The sequence below is a fragment of the Amblyomma mixtum genome, chromosome 3, assembly GCF_055824585.1.
Source record: "Amblyomma mixtum isolate Tamu chromosome 3, ASM5582458v1, whole genome shotgun sequence".
Lineage (NCBI taxonomy): Eukaryota > Metazoa > Arthropoda > Arachnida > Ixodida > Ixodidae > Amblyomma > Amblyomma mixtum.
This window is the reverse complement of record NC_143014.1, coordinates 297,224,922-297,252,602: the sequence shown is the minus strand read 5'-3', so window position 1 is coordinate 297,252,602 and position 27,681 is coordinate 297,224,922. Positions and strand designations below refer to the sequence as shown.

Sequence of the window (27,681 nt, the reverse complement as noted above, 5' to 3'; positions counted from 1 at the left end):
ATGAAAAAGCACTCCCGTAAGATAGCTTCTTTGTAGCCCTGCATGAAGGTGCACAGAAGCTATCTTGTAGGGGCGTGCTTTCTTGCATTGAAGCCTTTTGCATGTATAATGTTTTCTTTCCTTGACAGTGTTGTGCAGACACCCCACATGTGCCATTGCACACAGTCACCAAGGTATGCAGTTGCTGTAAAAATTCATCTTAACTGAAAGAAATGCGAAACAGTTCAAACTATGCTGAGTTTTTTTACACTGAATCCATTAAGAAACTAACGAAGTGGTCTTGCACTGTTCACCGTATCCAAAAGTTAATCTTAATCGAGATCGTCTTAACAAGAGTAAAAAAAATTTAATACAAACACAACAGTGTGAATCAAATAGCAATCACTATTCATAAGATATTTGAAATCTCAAATAACTGTACATGCATACACCTAGTTTAAAGTGACGGACTTCAAAGAAGCTTCATGTTCCAGTTAATGTTTGCAGCTGATAGCATCTTCCCAAAGAGCTCAGGCAATTACTATATTCACCTGCAGACAACATGGGTACAAGGTGGTGACCTCAAGGCAGCTTTTAGAGCCACTGACAACACTTTGCTCTAAAGTTTATTACACTCTGGAGGCTTTGTCAAGGTGAAAGTTCACTCCAAGGCAGTTCTTCTTGCATGCAGGGGCAACTAGCCTCCATAACCGAGAATTCCCATTCTCCTTCCCTCTGGGGGGAGGCCTGAAGCTGTGTTGTGAACCCTGCCTGCACCTCAGCAGCTGTGAAATGACGTCTGTCACCCAGGTGTGGCCATTCGCAATACAGCTCCATGCATCACATCGTGCTAAAACAGGACTATATTACAGAAGCTTTTCCGAGTCACAGAAACTTATTACTGATAGATTTAAAGCACACCACTGTGGGGAACAAACACAGGCGAGTACAATCAAGTTGTAACGTAAAAAGAAACAAGGAAACAAACCAAGTGAAACAACAAGCAATGCACAAGCCTCAAGGGAATGGAAACTCACAATACATCCCGCAGAAAAACCTACTGTAAAATTCCGAACAAGCGCCCCCACCCATGCAAGGGCCCCCCCTAACTTCACTGTCAATTTCCCATTTCCGCGCCGTCCCGGGAAAGCGCCCCCTCCCCCCGACCGTGCCCCTATTACGCACCGCGCCCAAGCAACACTGGTATGCCTTGTCCATTTTAAAAATCCAATCCAATCCAATCCTGCTTTTCAAGCCATTCGCATGCTCGTTCGCACGCGCCATTTGTGGTCTTGTTTTGGCATTGAGGAGTTTGCGATGCCGATGCATTTGTACACAGTGGCATTTGTACACAGTGACATTCATACCACCCTCATTGTTAAACCCCTTCCTCGGAACGTTCATCCCCAGTACCACATCCCTCGCCACACTGCTCGCGCTAAGGCCCTTCACAAGTATTACGGACAAGCCAAAGACGCCATTTGTGTAGACGCCGCGTGCACAATGCATGAAGCTGTAGCAGTTGGTTACCATCCAGCCCTAGCACAGCCCCTCACACACCGCCTTCCCTCAGGCTCTACACCTGAGGAGGCAGAGGAAACCGTCATCGCACTAGCCCTTGGACATTCCTATGCAAACTACATCTTTAGCGACTCCAAAACGGCTCTGTTCAACTTCACGAGAGGCAGGATTAACGCCCCTGCTTGGGAGTTGTTGAATACCCCCACCAAAAACTTACCACGCAGGGTAGAGCTGCAGTGGGTGCCGGCTCACTCTGGGAATCTAGGAAACAAGGCTGCCAGTAAATTGGCCCGAGGTTCAATTTGCCATGCTCAGGACGGCCTTGGTCCAGGCTTCTCGAGAGAACGGGCGTACACCTTTGCAGAGCTCACGCAAATGCCCCACTTGGGCCGTCGAACTTACCCTCCTCCACACCCCTCCCTTAACCAACAGATCCTCCCAACAGATCCCCTGGAGACGCCTCCAGACCCGCTCTCTCTCATCGCCTCAGCTGCTATCTCACTACTGTGGCACCTCCCCTGCATGCTCCCTGTGTGGCGACCCTCACGCCACTCTCCCACACCCTTTTTGGCTGCCCTGCTGATCCTCCTCACAGGGACAGCCTGGGTTATCAAGTTGAGAGGACTGGGAGATCGTGCTCTCGTCTTTGGACCAGACATCACAGCTTGCTGCGGTGATTTGGGGTGCCGACGTCATGAACAAACACCAAATGAACATTTCGATGTACAGTGGGACCGTGCGGTGGTCCAGGGACCCCAAGGGGGGTCTAAACATGCTTGCCTTAATAAAGTGTTTCTCTCTCTCTCCAAGTGCAACACATCAAAATAGGCAGTGTGTAGTGCCGCACGACGACACTTTTATGCAGCCTTCGATCTCGTTCGAAGGTGCAGCAATGTCCCGTGGCACTCAAGCTATGCATTTTACCATCGTTACGCCAAAAAATGTCCAGTCCCAGCCGCAGCGTTAAATTAAGTGACACGTTCGCAATGCTCGCAGCACCGGATTCCGTGAGCTTACCACAATGGTGCTGCACACGAGTGCGGCAGACGGTGGAGCTGTGGTGTGCTACTCCCTAGTCGTCGTTAGGCCTAACTTGTTTCGTATCAAAGCCACAGCAGACGGCACTTTTGAATTGACCAACACTGTACAAAATGGTCTACTTATGGCACTGCCTTACTGACAACTTCATTGTTTTACATAAAAAAATATATGCAGTCGAATTCAGAGACTCCATAGCAGCAGAGCTGGCGTCCCGGACTAGGGATTCCTCCTAGTGATTGTGAGGGCCTTCAGGCACAGTCCAAGCAATACCTCTCTTGTACATAGTATAAATGTTTTACACCCCCACCACCGTGCAAGCAGATCAGGTCAGTTGCGCTGCAACGGCGGCAGCTGCTACACGGCTGCGAACATAAAACTAGCTTGTATTGCAGTTATTACTCCTACCAGCAACTTGGTACAGGTCAGCGATCCTCAAGGAGTTTTCATTTTTGACATTCCCGTATCCCAAGGCTTATTATTTACGAGAACAAGAAAGTTTAGAACGGTTTTGTGACACTGGCGCCAGGGATCCACCGTAGAGATGTTTCCTTGGCGCAGGCGGCTTGCGAGCGGTGCAGCGATGTATTCGGCTGTGGAGGCAGTGCTGTAACCGGACAGCACTGTCGGACGACTCTCGACAGTGCGCCAACTGCGCTGTAAGATATTTGCAAATGTTGCTTCACTCCGGATCACTGTGTCACTTTGTTTGTTGCACCGCGACCCAGAATGGTGGCGAGCCTTGTGACAACAGCAAATTATGATTAAAGATAACCGCAGTTAAGTTTGGTTTGGTTTATGGGGTTTAACGTCCCAAAGTGACTAAGACTATGAGAGACGCCGTAGTGGAGGGCTCCGGAAATTTCGACCACCTGGGGTTCTTTAGCGTGCACTGACATCGCACAGTACACGGGCTTCGAATTTCTCCTCCAAAGAAATTCAGCCGCCGCGGCCGGGATCGAACCCGAGTCTTTCGGGTCAGCAGCCGAGCACCATAACCACTAAGCCACCGCGGCGGCTTGCAGTTAAGTTTGGTATCCGTAATTAAGCATTACCGCATTTATACTGCCCGTGTGACTGCAGGTCAACCAACAGGCGGCTGCCACTGTAATGCTGACAGAGCAAAACGGTCATCTGTACGTGCCATCTGCCAGATAGATGGCAAGTACAATCATCGTCGGCTAGACTTGGCACACGACAAATTGCAGCAGCAAATTCGTGGTGCAATTATTATGCGGGGAATAAAAAATATGAATTTTGCCAACAAAATTCAGGGGTACGATCATTACGTGAGAGTGATCATTATGCGAGTAAATACGGTAATTTTTCTAACTGTTTTGCACATACAACTCTGGCACTTTTTCATTTCAAAGAATAATCAATAAGCTACAGTTTGATGCTTTACAATACGTAGTGCCCTTGGCACTTCTTGACAAAATAACTTTTTATTTAAAACACTCAGAATCTTCATTTTTTTTCGTGGCAGCAAAAGGGTCAAGTTCATTCACGATTTTAGGTAAAGCCAATTTCATTTTGCTGCTGCCATGTCGCATAAACATGAGAGCGCTTGCAGTTAAGCTTCAATTATTTCTAGCTTCTGGAAAGAAGATGCCAACCAAGACTTAGAAAAAGACACATTCAGATCTGCAGTAAATCATGCCAAAGGAATCATGCCTTATGGCTAGCTTCACTTCCATTTGTGGGAAATAAAAGCTTGGCTTACAGGAAAATAAAGGCGCAAATTTCATCACATCCTGGGAATCTAGACTACTATGCAAGAATTTTGCATGAAGCATATACTTCTACCGGTACTCCTGCTTCTTCATGCCCGTGGCTGAGCACATCATGCAAAGAACAGCTTTTGTTGGCACATTAAGCAACTGAATAGCCAACTCTCCCGCCAGACAGATCACAGAGCTATTTGGAAGCTTATACCCCTGTCACACGGCCAGTTTCAATGGCCATCGAGTCGAGAGCCTTCGAGATTTTCGATCGCCATCGAACTCGAGGGAATTGTGGCACTGCTACACGGCAAATCTCAATGGCCATTGAAATTAATAGTTCTCGCGTCTTACGCCAAGCTCGTGTGGCGCCACAATCGCTACGTTCGGTTTTGCGCAAATAACAAAAATATATTTATGAAACCTAACTAAATGTTGAAATACACTTTTTTTGCAGTCATAAGGCGTTTCATACTAAGACCTATTCTCATCTGTTGACTCCGGGGCGAGGTGGAACCGCCACGCCACTGCTGTTTCTCGCTTTTGCACACTACGTCGCCGCTCGCGGCGTACACAGATACAGTTAAAAAAGAACATAAATTTACGCTGTCTACATGCCACAAGCGTATGCATGCTTACGTACACTAAGCGCAAGCACATTCTCACTTATGGTTGAACGTATGCTAGCATAGACGCAAAAATAAACTCGGCCTATAGTGGCGCCATCTGGTTTTCAGGACAGGAACTATTGCTGTCAACAAACCGACTGTCCTCTTAAGCCTAGCAGTGGCGGAATCTTCACTCTGAATAAAAAATAAAGCAAATTTATCACCTGTACATTTTCTTATAGGCAATGTGAGATGAAGCGAAAGACCGGTGCCCCATTTATGACCAGTGAACAGACTGAAAAAGGAAGCAACGACGAGAATTCAGTCCGAAGCGAGAGGTCCGGCTTTGAAGGGCGCTGCCATGTTTGTCGCCACGCGGCAGAAATCGGTCTGGACGATCGGCGTTTTTATGGAGAGCATAAAAATAATGCGCTTTAAACCAGACCGATACATTTTTAAAATTATTGTGCACACTAATAGTTTACTGCTTGTATTATAGTTTGAGAGAATAATGTTTGTTCATGCTTATGTATCGTGCATGAAAATGCGCATTGGTGCTGTTCGAAGCAATGCTAGCAACATTGGGCAACACTCAAAGGCCCTCGAAATCTCGATAGAGTTCCGGGCTGCTCCGTTGACTCGATAGACTATTGAGTAAATGGCCATTGAAACTGGCCGTGTAGCAGCACTCGATCGCCTTTGAGTCGATAGACTATCGGTTTGAGGGCCTTCGAAATGCCCGTGTGACAGGGGTATTACCCAGAGGCTTCAGATTGCTGCAACTGTGCATGTAACCACATGGTAACAAGCTTCAGATGCCCTTTTTGACAACAGGGTATCATAACTCTAAAGAATAATTATGTGATATTGATGCAAAACACATTTTAGTGATGACATTCATTTCAAAGAAAGATTTACAAGATGATGCAACCGTGTCGCCTGTGCAGTACCCTTGTTTCATGGTACTATCAGTAATTACATACGAATACTCTACAAACAAGAAGCACCTTAAAGACATGAACTAGAAAACATTTCTCACATCTAGCTGCATTGTACACAGCCCATGCCACAGTGCAAATCTCAAAACTAGTTTATCAGAAAGGGTATGTCAATAACCTTTCATCACTTTAAATCTAGGAACATCAAAACAACTTTACAACACCATCTGCATGGCATACTCTCACGAATAAAAAGTGAACCACCTTCCTCCAAATTCCTCAACCAATGCAAAGCAAAGCCAAAATTGGGGTTGTGCACATGCTCATTTCGAGACAACAATTTATTCAAAAGGAGGAGCACGTCAGCAGGCTCTGCTATTTAGGTTTCCACCCTTTCTTTTTAAATGTGAACTTTCACAGCTCTCCAAGACTGCTTGTACGAACCATACTACGCTACAGTGCATTCACAAGACATAGCAAATCACAATTCTGGCCTCAGTACTGCACACATAGCACAGGTGAAGACACATACTTTGCTGCAATGTCTTCTGCACATAAAGCTAAGAGTGCTGTGTTGCCTTTATACTGATTTCTACTGTGAGCAACGCAAATGAAATGGCAGCAGATTTCAGCCAGCCACCTGACATCACTGATACTTTTTCTGACGTCCTCAGATGTGCAAGACATTCCAACGGAGCATGTCTGTTTTGTTCCTTCTGCCTTGGTGTGTTTTGCATTTCAAGCGTCCAACGCATCAACTGGACCAAACTTGATTCTACATGCCTACAATTGTATAAAACAGGCACAAAACTGATTCTATTGGTACACTGGTGGCAAATAGTAGCGCCCCAGGCAGCCTTTACCATGAAGCCTGGGTCCCACGATCCACAGTGCAGGTGATGCCAACACCCTCAGTTCAGCATCTTTGCACACTGCCATGAAGGCATCATCAGAAACCATACAGCAACCCAAACTCGGCACTTGTACCCAGATTTTTTAAAGAGTTAGTGGTTATTTTTACTGTCACATAAAAACTACTTCTGGAGCATGTTTCTCCAGAAAATAATTTATCGGCATAAGCAACATCTAAGCTTCATCACAAGATGCAAGGTTAGATATGCTTAGTAACTTTCCCAAAAAATTAAGCTGCTGCACCTCATTAACAAACTAACAAATTTTGCACCTTCTTTATAATGCACAATCACTTCTGAGAGAAACGGCCAATCTTTTATACCGTAAACTTAACTGAACTTTGAATTTTTAGAATGAGAGTTTAATTCTCTGGCCTCAATATTTTTCTTGCAGACTGATCTTGGCCAGGAGGAAAGAACATTATCATTATTTCATATACCCTCAATTGCCAAAGCATTGTGGACGAGAGCAGGTTCACACACAAAACATAATTAACAGACAAAAAGATTGCAAATTCTCCAATCATGAATACAGTATTGGAAATAACAAGTATATGGGCAAATTTACTAAGCAACAGAAACAAACGAAAAATACTAGCTAACAACACCCTAAGTAAACAGAGAAAATAAAAACATACTGAATTTACAGAACAGCTACGCCAAGTCTACTGCTGGAAAAAGACAGGAGAGTGGCAAGGCGGTTCCAATGTGCATGACATGTTTGTGCGACAGTGACTGATTCAAACTTGTGAAGAATGACATGGCAGTGTTAATATGAAGTGGCTTTGCAAAAGGTGATGGTGATAAACTTTACAAATAAACACAGAGGAAACAATTTTCTATGAAGTGAGAAACAGCGCAGGGATAGGCTAGCCTTCACATTATTAATGCTAGTAAACAGACAGCATTATTCTGAACAAGTTCCAGAGCTTTATTTATATTCACACTGTCAGAATTCTGGATGATGCCGAGTACTCTGATTTGGAGTGCATAAAACATTGGTAAAGAAGCAGTTTGAGTCAAATAGAAGCTCTTCTAATGTTCCATGTGGTGGTGTGCACTCATAAATAAATCCAGTCAGCCATAAAGAGATCTGCATGAATGCATTTCTTGTGCTTCTGCATGCGAATTTTGTTCCAAGTTTGGGTGATACAAATTTCGAATGGTATGAATATTTTTCTTGATCCTATGAGATTTCTTCCACTGAGATTCTACTTTATTACCAAGTATAGCATGCAATGAATAAGTGCAATGAAGGAGCTGTGCGTTACACATGAAAATTAGTGATGAATCTTATGTTACCCACATAGCCGCCAAGGTGGCTCAGTGGTTATGGCGCTTGGCTGCTGACCCAAAAGACGCGTGTTCGATCCTGGCCGCGGTGGTCGAACTGGTCGGTGGTCGATGTCAGTACAGTAAGAACCCCAGGCGGTCAAAATTTCTGGAACCCTTCTCTATGGCGTTCCTCATAGCCTGAGTTGCTTTAGGATGTTAAACCCCCATAAACCATAAACTATGTTACCCACATGTTAAATTAATTTTTAATGATATTACACACTGGTAATTATATTTACGAAAACCTGCAGAGACAACTGAAACAGTGCCATATACCAATGCAAATGTCTCTCAACTAGGGAATGGGGAGCAAAGTTCATAGCACCACATGTTCATGCCCTCTGGGCAGCAGGGAACAATATGGGACAAAATGTGTGCCCCTCCTTGCTCTAATCTACACACGCCTATTCCTTGATGTAAGCTGCTTTGGCTCAACAAAAACACTAGCAACAGCATTATTACCGTGATGGGAATGGCTATGATTGCAAAAGAAAAAGATGTCAATCACAAGCAGCTATGCAAGTTTCAATTATAAGTCCCAAACCTAAAAATGAGAGAAAAAGGTGAATCCTTACTCACTGCCAAGATAGCTTTCAGAGAAGAAAAGGACAAGTTAGTTCACCACCCTCAATAAGCACAACAAGAAAGGAAAAACCTAAAAGCAGCACAAATGCTACCACAAGAATATGAACATGATAATCATAAACTTGACTACAAAGTTCAGTTACCCTTCATTCATTGTTTCCCCAAACTTTTGTGTGACAGCCTCTGATAAGTGCTTGCAACTACAGTGTCCTTCCTGCTTTAGGCCACACCGCCTAAGCATTTTCACTTTGGCAGTGTCTTTCAGCTGCACATGTCTCAGAGAATCAACCACTCTGCATTCCTGAACACGCTCACTGCAAGGAAGAAAGTTCACTCCCATCAGACATGTAACCCATATTAGTGCAGCATAAAATATTACATTTGTAAATATTATTGGCATCCTCAATAAACCTCTCAAAACTGGATTTGAATCAATGGTATCTCCAGCTAGAACTTGAACAATGCAACAGATTACCATAATTTTTTTTGCTCACTTTTTTTTTCATTTAACTATCTCTGGTGGCCACACTTACAGTATGAGCAGCATGCCAATATGCAGGTCATTCTAACCACTTTTTTGGTCACAGGCCAACTCCCAAGCAGGCTGATAATGTCAGATTTTTTCCCTGATTCACATCCTGTTAAGTTGTTTTTTTTTCTATGACCATGTATGTTCCATTCCTTTCTGAGGCCTTCTGTGAAGGCTGGCAGTAATTCTGATATAAACAACAACTAAATTAATTTGAACCCATCACAGACGGTGAAGATAAGACTTCCCTTGGAGTAAGCATTGAAGTAGCTTACTTCCAAGACGTCATTCAACAAGTTTTTTGGGTCAACTGGGAATAATCAACATAAATGATGACATTTTATAGTCTAGACCCATTCTCAAAGAGGATGCTTAATGGCTTTGACTTGCACTAAGGCCACTGCAAGAAACTGGGCCACCCTTGCACAATGAGATGGGTGCTATCGCAACAAGTGTAAAGTTGCACAGGCACACACATTCTGAAACTGAGAAATCACAGCAGATAGCCAAGAAGTGGAGGCAGTCAAGAGCATGACACAGCTGAGGCATCTTTTGGAAGTCCAAAGCTTGCTAGGAATGGTGAGCTACTACAGTACCCCATATTCACATTAAAATATTAAACCACTTCATGCGCTCACTTGTGCAAACATATTTCAGTAGACCCAAAATGAGCAACAGGCATCGGACGCCAAAAAAAATTGCCTGCCAGTGATTCACACCCCTATTACGACAACATTCAAGAAAATCACCTCATCACAGATCCATGACCAGAAGAAACAAGCGCAACACTGACACTAGAGTGAATGAGGCAAGAGCCAAATATCCTCAGTTATTATACTCAAGCACAGACTCCTATAGTTCACCTTACAAGCTGCTTGCAGCACTGTGAAAGGTAGAGCTCTCTCATCAGTTAGAAGCAAGAAAGACTACAAATAGTCCCTCAGATATTTCTGCAGCACTGCCACTATTTTTCAACCAACTATTGCAAAGCTTGAAAAGATAGTTTGGGATGGTGTTTCCCAAGCACAGCGAGCATTTCATCCACTGTTTAAATTAGGAGACAAAGTCCGCATGAGCATGGCACTGCAGAGTCCTGTTAAGAAATGGTGCGCCGCCATTCGTAAACCTGGTGCCTGCCAAGTTGGCAGAGTCTGCTGCGCACACCAGCTGGAGACTGGTGCTCTCTTCTTTGCAAAGATGGAGCCACCGATCACGAGGTAAGAAGACAAACATGTTTTGTAGCATAAAGCGTTCAGATTGGCTCAGATCGCCGCATCTTTCACAGCGCTGCAAACAGCTTACAAGATATAAAGAGGGGCACTATACTCGGACAAGGAGGTGTTCACAATAGTGTCATGTATGCAAAAGGCACATGCAAAATCTATCATTCTTGAAACCAAAGACCTGGTCAGCCCAGTTTACCCACTGAAACAGATGACCAGAGGACTAGGCTTATGTCTACACCAGAAAACACCAGCTGCACCAAACACAGGCGACTTCCTATCACTGCAGCCAGGATTCTAGATATAAGCCGAAACAAGAACAAGATGCCAACATGTTTCAAAGACTACGTGGTAGAACAACGCTGGTTAAAAAGAAGGTATATGCATCCTTTAAGTGACAGAGGGAAACGTGCATAGCTCCAAACAAAGAGGGCCCATATTCCCAAGGAGCACCAGAAAAAGGTAAAAGGAAGAGTAGGAAAACGCAGAACAGGGCAGATGAAAAACAGGATAGCAAGCACAGAGGCCGAAGGCCTGCATGAATGTGCATGCTCTAAATCAACCAGTGATGTACATTCAAGGGCCACTTCTTTCGGATAGGCTAGGAGACACCACAACAGTTTCCGAGCACGCCTCCACCACTGCTTCAGAAGTGAAACTTTCTAAATACTTCAGACTTTCAAGCACATTTTGTTTGTTTCTTTAGGTTATGTATAAGGTTTACGCACAATTTTTTGTGCTCAAGGAAACTTTGCATGCACATGCCTAAGAAACTATAAAGCGAAAAAAGCTGGATTTATTTGCAACTTTAATCCATTGTGTATGAGCGAGAAAGTTTGAGTCGCTGGTTCGAGCAAATTTTCTGATTCAATGATTTTTTTAATTAGATTACACCAACACAGAGTACTTTGTTTATTTTCTTAATCCCACACTGAGGTTCATATCAAGGAACAATATACCTATGACCCTTGATTATACACTCAGTATCTTGCCAAATGCTTGCACGAATGACAATTTTTCCAGTGTTTGCATGAGCCACAAAATTACCAGTGGGCCCACTGCAAACCAGGACAATTTTTAAAGACAAGGAGAACATTGTTTTCCTCAAGCTAAGCAAATCTGATTAAGGTGCACCTTTGCAATCACAACTAAAAAGCTATAAATAAAGATTAGCATAATGTTTACCCTCTATAACTATATGTTGTGTGGTGGCATCTGAGTGCCCACACTATAGACATTTTAATTGGCCAGTTAGACTCAAGGCACATCACCCTATTTAGTGGAGATGAAATGGAATAGACTCAGATGCAGGAAAAGTCAACGCTTGTGCTTTCGATGCGTTGGGTTCAAATAAAGTATTGGGACACACTGCCTACGAGCAGTGCAGGAAGGACACTACTGTGAAGCGTCTCCAGTGTGTCATTATGCCAGTGCCTTTGTTCACATTTGCTGTCTACACCCTGGTATACCTTGCATTTTTTCTTGCCTGTGGTACCATTTATTATGCTTTTTCATTCTATGCATTGCAGAGCACTGGGACCAGCATCACGTAGGACACAGGCTCTGTTTTCAACACAGACTTCTTTCGACTTCGGAGTCCTTTCCAGGACCTTCGATTAGCTGACTTGCTGCATTTCACTAGCGCTTTTCGTTTCACTTTGGCTGCCCGTGGACAAGCACCCTCTTTGGAACAGAGGTGAATGCTCTAATCTGTGGTGGACCTTCAATGCCATTCATTGCAACTGCTGGGATTTCAACTTTATTAGCAGCATCAACTGAGGCCTTGAGGAGCTAGCTAGATGAAATCAAGCAGGTATGGTGCACCACCACAGTCCACAGGTACACCACCTCAAAGTTATTGCAACTCACAAACTTCTTGGAGCACATGAGGCATCTGAACTATCTGGCTCCGAGCTTCAACCTTTGGCTTTACCCACAAATGACCTCGGACAGGATAACGATGGCACTGATTTTTCGCATGGTACCATGCCGGCTAGTTCAAAACTGGAGATCAAGATTATAAATATGCTTCAGGTCCAAAAAAAGAGGTTTATTTTCAAAGACAATAGCCTCCAGACACAGTAGCATTCTTTTTTTTTCTTTCACTGTTGGCTTATCAACACTTGTGCAGCTCACGCATTTAATTTGTGAAGCACTATACGGGTGAGAAAGACCACAGCTTATTTTACTTGACAATAGCACAACCACTTGTGTTTTACATCATTTTTTGACGTCATGACTAAGGTTCCTAGTTTCCTGCAATTGCACGAAAAAATAGCAGATTTAAGCATTTCTCACGGAATTTCACATTTGCAGACAAATTTTCATTTTTTGTCTAAATTTTTGTTACAAACCTGAGTAGGAACGATAGAATGAAAAAATTACTAATTAAACTTATTTGCACGAATATAACATGAGGGGGAGTTTGAGAAGGTTAGCTTTCCCACGCAGACCTGCAGCTGCTATTGGTGCTACATAGCACACACGGGCCAATGGTGACAAGGATTTTCTATGATGCAGATGGCGGGAATATACCCAGAAAACAGAATATATGCTTTTTCAGCGTGTTGCGTCAGTTGTGCCCGCACTGTGGTGCAGTTCGCACATTTGGGGCGTCGTAATGCCGTCGGCAATTTTACATGGTTTTCGTTGTCTGTGTGTGTGCACGATGGCAGCCACAAATTGTAGAACCTCTCCTTTTCCACGAAACTAAAAATTATTTCGCTCTGCTACAACCTGCCACCTATAAGGTGACAGGGTGATCTGTCAGGTGATGTGTTACGCTGACTACACTGATGTGTAGTGGCAGGTTGCACGTTATACTGCTAGCCACCCTCTGAGAGCTTCCTGTGCCAGCCACCCTCGAGATGGCGCTGCGATCTGCTACTTGAACAACCGGTTACACCGACAATGCCGATGCCGACTACAACGCGGAATGCAGGAACTGGCACGTAAGAGCTGCGCTCTAAAATGAAACTATACCTATCCGCTTCCTACATTCTGGTCTCTGCTTTCCCATAGAAGACGGAGCAAATTCTTTGTCAGGTGAGCTCGATGAAGCCATCGCAGATCTTGGTGATTTGTGGAAATAGCACCAGCAAATGCTGGTGCTATTTGTGATGGGGCAGCGGTAGGCGACTTTGCTTCCACAGGCGAAGACATCATTGCCAACATCATGGATAACAAGGACACTATTGATGCAAACTGTGCTGAAGACTTAAAAGAATGTGTGCCCATGTCACGGTGTAAGAATAATCTAGGTGTTGACACTGATCACCCGCCGCAGCGGAGAGCACAGAGAAATCTTGTTCGCTCTCTAGTACATGCGCCGACTGCAGCGGCGCGGGGGCACTGCGGAGCAGGGTCCATTCGCTTGCGGAGCGGAGGACACGGCTGAGCGGCTCGCCCGGCTTTCGTTGCCATTTTAGGTTGTGTTTTTCAGTGTTTTCCCTTCCAAATTGGATGAAGGGCAAGTTACAGACTGCATTTTTTACTGTCACCAGTTTTTTGTGCAAAAAAATGCAAAAAATAACAAGTTGCTCTACTTGCTTATCGGCCTTCAGCGTAAAAAGAACTCTTTTGCTGAAGCAGCTCTCACAAATTTGAAGACCAGAGGAGGTCTTACTCATGCTAACTTGAACATATTTTATTTTCTGAAGCAAATGGAGCGGCTTTTTGCTGAATATGCACACTGCCACAGGGTGTACAGGGACACCATAGACATCGTGATTGATACATACACGGTTGAAATCACGACGAAGCAGTCTCAAGAAAAGAAGAAACAGGCCAAGCTATGTTCAACCCAGATGGTTGAGTTTTCATTACTCTGTGCATCGTCCAAATAGACGGTCGCAGTGATCAAGATTGCTGCCACGGTCTTGCCTCTAGACTACACAAAAGTAGCCCCGCAAGTTGTGATTAATTGTGTTTTGTGCGTAATATAATGAAAATACGCAATCATCTGTCTCAGAAAGGGCATACTTGCAGTAATAAATTTGTCTGTTCTATAGAATGACTACTCGAACCTAAATTGAACAAAAAATGCCCATTGTGCCGTTTAACTTTCGGAAGCGACACATGGTATTAATGGATGCCAAATTAGAGTGCTCCAAATTTAGACCACATCGGATTCTTCCCCACACACAGCACACGGGCACCTTTTGCGTTGTTTTGCAGCCGCCGCAGCCAGCATTCAGCCTTAGTTCTCCGGCTCAGTAGTCAAGATTCCTGGTCATTAAGGTATCCTCAAGCTTGAAATTCAAGAGGTCATTAGGTAAGCGAATGAAATAATTGAAGCTACTAGTGGCGGTCTGGGCTTTCTGTTTCTATGTAAAGGAAGCCACTTTTTGAAGAAGCATCTACAGAGAGACTAGATGCGACATGCCGCGGCAGTGGACCATTTAATTTCCTTTTGTGATCTCATGGCCAGTGCCACAAAACATGGTGGAATGAAAAGCAGAAGACGCGCCAGTAATGAAGACATGCTGATAATATTTATAACAAATATACAGCTGCATAATTTGCAGTGCCCTAAAACACTCGATAGAGATTTTTGTGGCCCAATAATATTGTGGTCAACAAGTCGCTGGAATTATTCCCAACTGACACCCGTCAATCCCAGGTTAGGGTCGCGTAAATATTTTACCTCTGCGCGTGCATGCCAGTCTTTCCTTGAGGCAGACAACACAGCTCAGCATCGTCAGTGTCAGCGTAAAAGATGAGCTTGGCAGGAGTAACGCCAGGGGAATTTCTACTCCACTAACTACTTTCGCGTCGCGTAGTTAAACGTGTACTGCACTAGCCATTAAAGCATAATAAGTGCACACTTGGTTTCGTTTTGGTCCCTGAACTCATGCGTATAACTCTGGAGGCATTCTGCAACGCACCACAAGAGCGCGGGTTCTATTCTTGGGTGCAGAGGCAATCTATCGGGCACACTGCAGCAACACCCTTGAGGTTTCTCTGCACACAGGGGTGGAAGCAGGCTCCAGCCTTTTGGAGCAGGCACGGGAGCAGCAAAATTCCCATTTTGGAGCAGGTTTGGAGCAATTTGCAGGCTATTTCACAGCACTTTTGGAGCAGACTGGCAACATTTAAATGTGACTGAGAGCAATTTTGTTTGCAACTATAGTCCAAAAACTGCATAAATATTGATCACGGATCCCACAGGCCAGAATTAATTAAAAGGACTGCAATTTTTCTAAAGTTATTTGCTAAAGTTCACAAAAAAAAAATTAGACATGTGGCAGCAACTACAAACAGTAATTGCAGTACATTAGCTGTTACTAATTTCAGTTCAGAAAAAAAAAAGAAAGCAACAACATAATACGGACAGTTCGTCAAAACCGCCAAAAGAGTGCAGCAGAATCACTAATATACCATGTCAAGACTGGAAAAAAAAAAGAATCAATGCCCGCGAACTGGTGAATCTTAAAATTCGGAAAATTGCGCCAGCCAAACCAACAAGGAGGGGGACTAACTTGTACCCTATTTACTGGCATAATTTGCGCCCTCACGTAACTGTGCACCCAGAATTTATTACCTAAGCACAAATGAAAAAAATGCACCAGTGTGCACGCAAGGCGGCAGGCTGCGGAAGATCAGGGCGAACGCGTTGCGGTATACGGCTGTGAAAGGTGTGAGTAGCAAGGGGACGCCGGCCGCGCCACTTGTCAACGGCGTGCGAGGTGCGAGCTCGACGGGTATAGTAAGCCCGGTGCCCATTCCCTGGCAGCTCCACGTGTAAGAAGTTTGTAATTCGTTTTTAAATTAGCTCCAGTAAAGAAAATTATATTCGCGTGCCGTTTACCCGGCCCACTCGTGCTGGCGGTTGCTTTCCATGGACAAGGTGCCCGAAATCCTAAACAACCGAATTGTTCGGTTTGCCGTTAGTCAGCCGGACCCATCGTGAACGCAGTTTTAGCGCCGCTTATCTCCACTAGTTCCTAACCACTGGCTCTGCGATTGTATCGTTGCACGTTTACTGCTTAGAGCTGTGCACGCGGCGTCATACCATCCCGCGGGGACGGGGGTTGCATCGACAGCGAGGGGTGCAAGTGGGGGGGTCAACATATGTGCGATAATGTAGGGCATATATGCGCGTTATGACCTTTATGGAGTTTTTTTAGGACGTGTTTCGCGAAATCTCCGCATCTCTTTTAGAAGCCCTAAATTACTTAAAAAAGTGCACAACTTACGCGAGTGAACCTGGTATCTCGTCCGCACAATACAGTAAAAGCTCGTTAATTCGACACTGACGGGACCGCGAAAAATTGTCGAATTATCGAATGAACAATAAAAAACAATGTTTGCCGCAACAGGACGTACCTTTATTTGGCAAAGAAATTTGTTATCGTCGTCTGCTTTTTCGGGCGAATTTGAGCGACTACGATAGCTCTAACAGCTGCCACGTGCTCCGCGGCCCACGCACTGTGAGGGGTTTGCTCACAGAAGTCCTCCCGCGGACAAGGCTTCTGCGGCTTCTTTCACCGTGCACTTCGGCATTTGGGGCAACTGCTCACAATCATCACCTTCAGACGAATCGTCGTTGTCAGCGCCTGTCACTTCAATTGTTTCATCCTCGGTCAGCTGACAGGACACAAAGGCGAGGCGCGCAGGCACTGCGCGCTACCCACTCGAAAGCAGCGCGGGGAGGACGTGAAGCGAGCGCGGCTTCGGCCGCTTATCTGTTTATCTGTGTCCTTTCAGAGGCAATGAAGATAAAGAAATATAAAAATTCATGACTATTTCACTCAGCAATCTGCGCACAATAAGTGGCTATCAAAGAAATTCATTATTTTCCGTCTCAATATGTTTGCATGCTGCAAAACTTTGATACTGAATTACTTGTTATATCGAACTCATATCGACTGCAATCAGTGCCAGTGCCTGACTCATCCCATAGAAGCATGCAGGCATGTTGCTGCCAAAGTGCTTCAGCAGGTAAGGGAGCAAGTGTGCAAAGTTGCCAACAGAACTTTGTTACCAGTTCCATGTTTCGAGAAAATTCAAACAATCAAATATTCATGTTTCCATCATTCGTCATCCCTACTGGTGTCGATAAACGCAGTATCATAAAAAAATTATGCTGCTAACACACAATTCCACGCAAAATAATAAAATGCCTAATTCTCTGCTGAACCGTGAGAATCTAGGGGCCTCATTCATGACTGCATTATCACCTGCCAGTCACTGAACTACTAGCAAAAACTCCACCCTGCAAGTTCTGCCCACAGTTGCTTCAAATCGGGTGGAATGAAATGCTATTATACTTGAAGAAATAAAGCAGGACGCAATCAGCCAAAAGCTTTTCTTTTTTTTTTGAAACACCGTAACCTGCACAATTCTTTTTGTGCTTTATAGTATTATAGCAGTAACATAGCTATACACCGGCATTTTTATCTGCATATTTCATGTGGCACTACACTTACTAAACTTTATTTTCTGTGCAAATCTAGTTTATATTTTGTACCTCATCCTCTTCTGTGGTGACATCACAATGCCGATACACATGGAGCAATTTATCTGCCAGGTTGTTCACCTCATCATATTGTACTCATTACCTAAGATGAGCCCACACTGTGTGCACATTTCTTTTTGACAGCATTTATTTAAGCACAGGGGCCTTCATTTTTGGATATTATTTTTTCAAGAATTGGGGGAAAAAATCGGGCAATATTTTTTAGTTCAACTTCGAGTACAAATCGGATTAGTCAGCAAAAATTTTTATAATTCGGGTTTTTTCAGCTCTTAAATTGCAGTCAAAATCTGTTAACTCTAGTGCTTGTTTCTGTGTGTGAAAAAAATACCCATTTCTTGCACAACATTTCCCGAGTAACGTGGAACTGATAGGTTGCACAGAAAAAAACTTCACCAAATTAGTATTTTTATATAATTACAGTAATTTCACGCCAGCTGATCCAAACTTCGCACTCGACCATCTCCAATTTCTTGCAAAAAATCATGGCTTATTGTATTACTATGAGAAACACTATCCCAACTTGTTTCTGGCAAAAAAATTTTTTCGTATGCAAGTGGCAGTAAATCCTAGTATTATGAAAAAATTTTTTTTAAATTAACTTTCTTTCCTACTCAATACTAGGAAACCTTTTTCATGTAAATAAAAGACATTGTGCTTTTATGTGCAGCAAATTGAACTTAATTTTTTTTTAATACAAAACACCAAAATGCACAAAATATAAAAATTATGGTATGTTCCCACAGTAGTCATTCCAACTAATTTTCAATGTTCTCCACAAGGTAAAGGTGCAAAAAAAAAGTTTGAGACCTAAAAATTCTAAATTTGAGCAAATTTGATTTTTGAAGCATATTTACCGATGAATCGCATAGCGAGATGGTGTTTACTGGTAAAGCTCAGAAAGATAGAAAATTTCACAGTAACATTCAATGGCATTTATTTCTGGAAGTTTGATCGGAACATTTCGTTTTGTTTTAAGCAAGAAAGTAATTTTGCAAGCCGAGTCCCAGTGAAGTCTCTATACACCATAAATACATATTTGTGAAGAAATCTCTGTTGCACGCAGTTATCACATTGCTTTTGAAAGATCTGGAAGTAAGTTCAGCTGACCCATATTACCATATTTTCTGGACTACAGTCTGCACCCAGGACACAGTCAGTCCGCAGGAGCAAATTTCAGCTCAACTAAAAAGTTTTTGTTTAGACAGCCTGCACATTGGTGTATGGCCCGCACAGACGAATTTCGGCTGAAAATAAATTTTGAGGTTTTCCACAGATGTTCACAGGAAGCAGCCTATACCCGTACATATATTTCATCCCCGTGAAATTTTTTCACTGCTGCTTGGTTTGGCTTTACTGTTTGCGCAGTCTACTGCACTGATCTTGAATGCTACCAGGACGGCTCTTCTTTTCGGAGCAATCGTTCTCAAGAAGGACTACAACGAAGTTGCCGCTCCTGGTGTCATTCACTGAGATTTTGAGCTCATGATCACAAATACAAGCAGTAAACAGCACGTACTCTAAGTGCTGCCAGCAGTATTTGCCAGCATAACGAAACTGATTGCAAATCAGAGCTAATTTTGCAACATTATTTTGCATGGCAAAATGTCACAGGTACAGTCAGGTCCCATTTTATTTTTTTTGTTTGACAGTCACGCTAGGCTTTTTTAGCTCTGGGAAAAGATCTTAAAAATAAATCATACCTAGTGTGCACCCACAGATAGTCTGCACCACGTGAAATTTCAGCTCTCAAGCTTATAGTTTGGAGGAAACAGAAACTTATAGTCCGGAGGAAATAGTAATTCAAGCCCTGAATAGACGACAAATTTTCGTTAGAGTTATCAACTCTTAAGATATGAATTAAGGTTAAATTTATTCACAATTTCTAAGCTTTCCTTTCTATGGTGCCTGAAATATAATAGAGCAGAAGCTGCACTAGCAAGGCAAAAGGTCTTTGTCACAAGTTTACCAGGTAGTCTGCCACTGGTTGCACCTTAAAAAAATCCATGCTTGGTTGTCTGCTTTGTTAATAAGTACGACTTTAAAATAGGGCTGCAAGTGTTTGAAGTTTCGAACACGAATCAAACATGCTTGTTATTTGGGTCATATTCGATTTAAGAAATTGGTATTCGAGAATTTCCCAATATCTGCCAGCGATCCAATGCCCCAATTTTCATAAATTTAACCATAATAGATCTACAATATTAGAGAACTATTCAAAAATTCAGTTTAAAGCTCCAAGAAAACAGTACAAAGGCATCCTTTTTGCTTCCTTCCCCATCGTTTAACACGTGGACCAATCACGTTTGGATAGTGTGAAGATTGGAGATAGGACCTCACGTGAAATTCCACAAGTAGGTTTTTTCACAAATGACACTTGATGAGAACATGATGGCCGACCATCCACTTTGAGAGAAAGAGCACAGTTTTCTATGACGCTTCCATAACGTGCTACACACTTAATGCCCACATCTATGACATTCCGTCCTGTCGCCTTCACCACCCTCCTCGCATGAGCTCCACCATCTCGTTTTCGTCACCTACGATGCATGGCGAAACCTACTTGTGAAACTTTGCATGGTGTTCCTGAAAGGGCAACTCCAGGCGTCACAGCAGGGCAAGAGATTGTGTAAAAATTCCACCTACTGCATGACGCATTGTATCCTGGGCACCTCTTAAAGGTTCCTTGAACAGGGTGTGTGAGGTTGGCTATAAAATGCTTGCATTATATAGAGTACAGGCCACAGAGCATTCATGCCTCGTACAAGACCTCAAAAGCGAGCCGATAATTTACAATACAGTTTGAAGAACTCCCGCTTCCACGCCTTGTGGCAACCAGCAGTGCTGGGCTTTCGCCAGAATCACGCAACGCGTCATGTAGTTCTCGTTACGTCTGCAGCGGACTGCTATCACTGGTTCGCGTGCCAACTCTGCCAATGCCAAACAGTTAAGGAGGCACTGACTTCTCGTGCGTGTTGGACGCCAACAAAGCAGCCGAGTGCGTGGGCACAGCGGACCGACATTTCAGTGTGCAAAAAGGGATGAGAGAAGAGGGAAAGGCTCAAAGACACAGAAATTCAAATTCTGGCTGCAAATAACTCAGCTTCCACAAAACGCATCAAAAAAATTTCTGCTCAAGGATATTTGTAACGCTGCACCGTTTAGCATCCTAGGCATATCACATCTTTACTGAGGCCCCCTTTCAAAGCCCCTTTAAGCATGTGTAACGCCAGGCATGACAACAACAGGAAAGCCCCTGTCGCAAGCTAAAAAATAGCCTGGCCACACAGTTCTGGTTTCAGAGCTTTGACAGCGGTAGTTGGCCTGCACATTTACCGGACCTCTGAACCCAGCTGTCCAGCGCTTTCAGACACCAACTGACATGTTGCTAGTCATTTCCCTTTCCTTTTTAAAAGCAGAATTGCCATTCCGACGCCAATGGCCAATGTGCGTTCCATCCACTTACATCTGTGTTGTCCTTCCACCATGCAGAAACTGCGCACTTGTCACGGTCTCTTCAGTGTTTGTGCAATAGAGCCTCCTATAAGAATTTACCATATTTTTGGAAGTTGTTTTTCTTTTCGGTGGCGTGCAGCATTTTATAAATAGACCTTCAGATAATCTGGGCATTTCTTCCAGGCCCTTCAATCTGAATTAATAAGGTTTTGCCAGTCATCATGTTATTTTTGGTTGCCCGTCATGTCAATTCATGGATTTCATTTTGTTACTCATTTTACATGACATTACAGGTTGCATACTGTTATGCTGCCTAATCAAATAATACACATTTCTGTGCAAGTGCTTTTTTTGTATGGGGCTGATTCAGAATAGTTTTGTTTGTTTTATTCACAATTCAGTGGTGCTCCAGCCATTTCAAGTTCTGGAGCAATTTTTGGAGGAGAAAAATATCCATTCTGGAGCACATTTGTATCAGAACGATAACCCTGGAGCAACATGGGAACAGCATGAACGGAATAAAGGAGTCACAAAGAGTTTGTTCCTAACGAGATAAGGTTCAGCCATGCGTAGCTAGGAAAAAAACAATCACAAAAACAGAGAAAATATTTTATTAATGCTCACACTGCCTTGCACGCAAGTTCAACCAAGTGTGCTTGACTAAAAGTCCAGAGAACACGTTTACTAGAATCATTCTTTTTTCATGTTGGCTCTACAGTTAAACGTGGTCATAACGAAATTTTTTAAAAGTCTGAAATTTTTCTTTACATTTTTCTTTACAACCACGCGGCAGTGATGGCCGCGCACTGCTCGTGTCTTTTCTTTTTTGCTATGCCCTATCATTTTTTGCTGCTTTTGAGCATGAACAGTTGTAACGCCACGTGGTATGACGTTCCTAAAGAGAAAGAGCCGGAGATGCGCCAACGGCACTGGAGCACGGCGCGTTGCGCCAACTGCAGCGGCTCGATGCGATCGGCGTTCCTCTCATGTCAGTTCGTGCTTTATCGTCACGGAACTTTCGCGTGGTTCTAACAAATTTTGAGTGGCTCAGCACTAACAGAGAGAGGGCGTAGCCAGTTCGTTACATCAAGGTCAACTCCCGCAACACCTTTACTACATGAAGGTCTGAAATCACGCGCTTCAATGGGGGCGGCGATGGTCTTTATGACTAGGCTTCACCGGACGCTCTCTGCTCAGTTTTTTCCCCTACGGGAGCCGGCTTCAAAAAATGTGAAGTAACAGCCTCTCCCGAGTTCTTTCCTACCTCCATAAAAACTGGCTGCTAAATTCTAACACAAGGCAGCCCACCAACGCCCTAGGTTGCCAACTGCGAAAACATTTTAGTAGGTTGTCAACCGAAATCCTGAATGGCTCTAAATATAGTAGCTTTCCCGCGACCGTGTCTTTTTTTTTGGAGCAGCTAAGGAGCAATATTGATCAATTTGTCACTTTTGGAGCAGACTGGTGCAGCAAAATGTAAGTGTATCAAAATGGAGCAAATGGAGCAGCTGGAGCACCACTGACAATTACCATGCACTATATTGAAAGAAAAATTAAGGGCAATAACAATTGCTTGTTCCTTTTTTATGAAATATTTTTCTCATACTAAACAGATAATCAATTCAATATTCGAAAGCCTTTTTTATTCACATTCATATCTGATTAGTATTTGAAAATTTCAACATTGGTGCACCCCTTCTTTAAAACAAAATTTTCAATGCCAGCAAAAAGAGCCAGCTCTTGATGGAAATTTTCCTTAATGGTCAGGAACCTGCGGATCTGATGAATGTGGTGGAAAGCACATCTTTCTCTCTCCTCTTATTCTTTAATGCACCGATTATTAACCCCTTAAGGGCTTATGATGAGCTCAGCTCGTCACATGCGATCGGTACTTTTTTGCTTATGACGAGCTGAGGTCGTCGTAGCTTTTCCGCAATGTTTCAAGGGGCTTTTGGCGAGCCCAGCTCTTAAACGGTACTTTACCACATAAAACATAGATGGCAGCACGGGTCCCATCATTGGCGCTTTTCTTGAATGCGATTTTGAACACTAGATGGCGGAATTCCTGCACCCCGTTTCCCGCATTTTCTAACAAACATGGCATCATCCGTGCGTGGATCTGGTGCGGGAGATTATTCTGCTTCGGATGATAGCGGAAGTGATGACGATGCCGTTTTTTGTTCTTCTTCAAGTGAAGAGGATAGTGACGACATTTTTACTGACAGCGAGTCACAAGCGGAAGACAGCAGCGATGACACGATGGAGAGCTCCCGTGAATGGTGCCGGATAGACCTGGACAATATCCCAGCTCGACCTCCGCGGTTTCCCTTCAAGGGTTCTCCAGGACTAAAGCTCACAGTAAGTTCTCCTCCTCAACCGCTGGAGCTCTTTGAGGCTTACTTCGATGATGAGCTGCTTGAAGTTATAGTTGTCGAGAAAAACTGGTACGCCTCTCAGCTGTTGAATTCTAGTAAGCTGGGCAAGCACTCTCGCCTCCGAAAATGGTATCCGGTTACGCGAGAGGAATTGCGTGTTTCCCTTAGCCTACTATTACTGCAAGGCATTGTACGGAAACCAGATGAAAGGATGTACTGGTCAAGAAACCATCTGATTGAGACACCCGTCTTCAGCGAGGTGATGCCTAGAAACAGGTTTCAACTCATTATGAGAATGTTGCACTTTGTTCACAACACAAGCATTGAAAACTTAGAAGGACACCCTCAACCTCATCTCCGGAAAATCTGGCCCGTCTATCAGGAGCTCCTGAAGAAATACCGCATGCTGTACGTGCCTGAGCGTGATGTGAGTGTCGATGAGAGCTTGTTGCTCTTCAAAGGACGACTCAGCTGGAAGCACTATATGCCCCTCAAGAGAGCAAGGTTTGGCATCAAGTCATTCTTGCTGTGTGAGTGTAAAAGCGGTTATATTTGGAACTCGGTGATATACACAGGGAAAGGCACCGATTTGGAGAGCTCGTCAGTTGGAGCAGAAACCTTCGGTATGGCGACGAAGGTTGTACTGAAGCTTGCGAAGCCCCTTCTAGACAAGGGCTATTGCATCACTACAGACAACTTCTACACATCACCAGAATTGGTTGACTCCTTGCTAAAAAGATCTACCGATATTTACGGCACAAAAAGAGCGACTCGTAAAGACCTTCACTCTGGTTTCGCTAAGGCAAAGCTCAAGAAAGGCGAGATGCAAGCTTTTCAACAGGGGAAGTGCTTGGCCATACAGTGGAAACAAAAAGCTCGTAACAGCTTTATCCACGGTACATAGCACTGCAATGGTGCCATTCGCTGACAAAATGGGCAACAAAACTATGAAGCCAGAAGTTGTCATGGATTATAACCATACAATGGGAGGAGTCGACAGGGCAGATCAAATGCTGGCCAACTATTCAGTGCCACGGAAGCGAAAGATTTCATAAAAGATGATCTTTCAACATTTATTGGATGAGACGACGTATAATTCATTCGTCTCCTATCAGAAAGCAGTAGGCCGAGCATCTCATCTTGAGTACCAGCAGCAACTTGTTGAGGAGACCCTCAGCAAGTACGCGAATGACAACGGTACCAAGAAGAAAGGGCGGCCAGGACGTCCCCTTGATATGAAGCGGTTCAGTGAGCGCCACTTTCCATCGCACATCTCACCAACAGAGAAGAAGAAAGAACCGACACGCCGCTGTGTAGTGTGCTACTTGAAGCGAGACTGCAATGGGAAAAACATCCGCAAGGAAACAAGGGTCTGGTGCAGGTGGTGCGAGAAGGCCCTCTGCGCAGTGCCATGCTTCGAACGCTACCACATGAACAGTAGTCTCATCTAGTTTGAATGCACCTAGAAGCAGTGGTGCATCTTGTGCACTCCAATTCTAAGCCGCTTGCACTATCTGAACTTTCAAGAATTTATTTTGTTGTTTCTGAATGCTCCTCAAAGGTGTTAGGTATTGAGAATTGCACAAGGGTCCAGGTAATGACTAACAAAATATAATTTATCCGCCATAAATTGTTTCTGTGATTTTGTTTGTGCTTCAAACACGCTACTAAAGCATTTTACGTAATAAAAAACTTGGCAATTTGGGAACACAATTTTTTTATTTATTTGGCCCTTAAGGGGTTAAATAAATTGTAAATTTCAGGGCTTAATGTCCCAAAGCGACATATGGGCTATGAGCCACGCCGTAGTGGAGGGCTCCGGAATAATTTAGACCATCAGGAGTTCTTTAATGTGAGCATTTCAATGGAGGCAGTGTCTCCTTTACTACATTATGTAGTGCAGTGAGTCCTACACGCATGCACACAGTTTGTCATCTGCAACAGCATGGCCCCTTTGGTCAGCAGTCATGCGTGCTTGCAGGTCATTAAGAATGAGGTCACTGGCTACTTCATTCATACTTTGTTCCCAAGGGCTGCTGTCACATGCAGTGTCACTGCTGCAGCATGGCATGGGGAACCATGTACGAAGCATGGCATTAACACTTGAATTCAAGATTAAGTTCCCATACAGAGTTCTTGATTATTCAAATCTCGCAACACCCAAGCATAGGTGTTTGATGCGCAGGTGACCGGAAAGGTCTGCATGCCTCTGAATCCCCTCAGGCTCTATCACCAGCCAGCTACAAAGACTTCAGGCTCATAACTCTCGTCCATGTTTGTGCATATCATTACGGTCACCCCCTTCCTAGCTTACCTTGCACGCTACTGTGGCACTCCACCTTGCAACACAAGCCCTGTTCTGGCCGGCATCAGACGAGCAGCCCCACTCATCATCACTGTAGACCTCAGCCAGTGCTTCCCTCTCAAGTAGGCTTTGTAGTTGTTTCTGCTGCCAGTTGGTCGGAATGTTTTTAGCCACCATTGCCTTATCACTGCTGCCAGTTTTAACAGTCAGCCATATTGTTCCCTGAAGTGTGCCATTTAGCAATCGTTATACCCTTAAAGCCTTCGGCCGAAGTTTCGGCCGAAAGATACTTGTGGCGTCATCTGGCATCGCTGAAGGAAAGCGCCGCGAAAGCAGACGGCAGTAATACGACGAGACAATAGAGAACATATCTTTTATTGGTAAATCACCGTCAAGTCATTTAATTTGTTTACGATAGTTTTCAAAATGCTTTAGCCGAAAAATATTTCACGCGCTTAAGCAGACGACATGGCCCGAACGACGCATTCAAAGCAAGCCGCCGCGCTCGTTGCAGCGCTCGCCTCGGCGCTTCTGTCGCGGCGCTTTCCTTCAGCGATGCCAGATGGCGCCACAAGTATCTTTCGGCAGAAATTCGATGACGGCGGCTCGATCTCAACACGGGTGCTTCTTGTTTCGCATCTCGCGTGACCAAACCTAGTAAGTACCACTTTTATACTTACTATGCCTTAAAACGGACAACAATAAGGAAGCTTTGTGCGCAGTTTCGCCACAAACGAGCCAACGGTTGTGGCGGGAGAATTTTTCAAACCTGTGCCGATAAAGTTGCAGAACACGTATAATAAGAGGTAAAGCTATAAAATTTGCAAAGAATCTTGAAGTTAGATGCCGCTAGCATTAGAGCTCAAAACTATGTTTATATTTTGTCTAGTATTTATTTTTTTCTACTAATGTACCTTTTTCTTAAAATGTACAATCCAAGAATGCTGCAATTTTGTACAGAAGTAGCAACCAATGCTTTACATAAGTGGAACTAAAGTTATGCACTTCCAACAAAACCGAGATCTGTTCTGTCTTTATCTTTGTCGATGGAATAAAATTGCCGCATATGAATTGTTTTTTTTTCTCAGAAAAATCCAAATGCACCAAGGGTATTGGTTCTAGTTCCAGTTATGTAAATGCCATCAATTAAAGCCTTCCCTAAGCCTAAGTCCCTCCGACCGAATTCGCTGGGTACGCCGGACGCACAAGATAAGGGTATGCTGAATGCAGTTATCCACTCGCCCGAGCAACACACTTACTGTTTACTGCGTCATGGCCAACGAAACGACAGATGCGAAGCACGCATCAATCAGGACCTCGTCGAAAAGCATGGAGGAAAAGACGATCCCATGGCAGCGATTATAGCAGCGATCATAGAGTTTCTTTAAGAAACTCTATGGCAGCGATGGCGGACGGAAGTCCGGAAGTTACGCGTCCAGACGCGGCCTGAAAGTGGTAGAAAGGTTGAAACTTGAAATGCTCCCATTTTAAACTTAACACATTTAAATCCTTATCTAAAATCATAAGAATGTATAAGCTGCATTTCGTTTTTTGCACGCCAATCTGATGTTACTTGGAGATTTCCTTCCGAAATGCAGTTACTGGGCGCAGCAGAAGGTGGCGCGCGGTTGTGGCGCGTAATAGGAAAATTACTCTAGCGCGTAATTTTCCTGGCCAGGG

The 27,681-nt window shown here is 43.9% G+C and overlaps 1 protein-coding gene and 1 pseudogene across 1 annotated transcript in view; one reads left to right on the top strand and one right to left on the bottom strand.

Moving 5' to 3' along the window:
* LOC149355318 (uncharacterized) overlaps positions 1-27,403 on the bottom strand; it is a 224,897-nt gene extending 197,494 nt beyond the window's left edge. The window contains exon 1 of the mRNA XM_089583754.1: positions 27,261-27,403. The gene's annotated coding sequence lies outside the window, so the exon portion shown is untranslated. The remainder of the gene's footprint in view (positions 1-27,260) is intronic.
* On the top strand, positions 10,237-24,230 carry LOC149355319 (uncharacterized; annotated as a pseudogene).
* Positions 27,404-27,681: the final 278 nt, after the last annotated feature.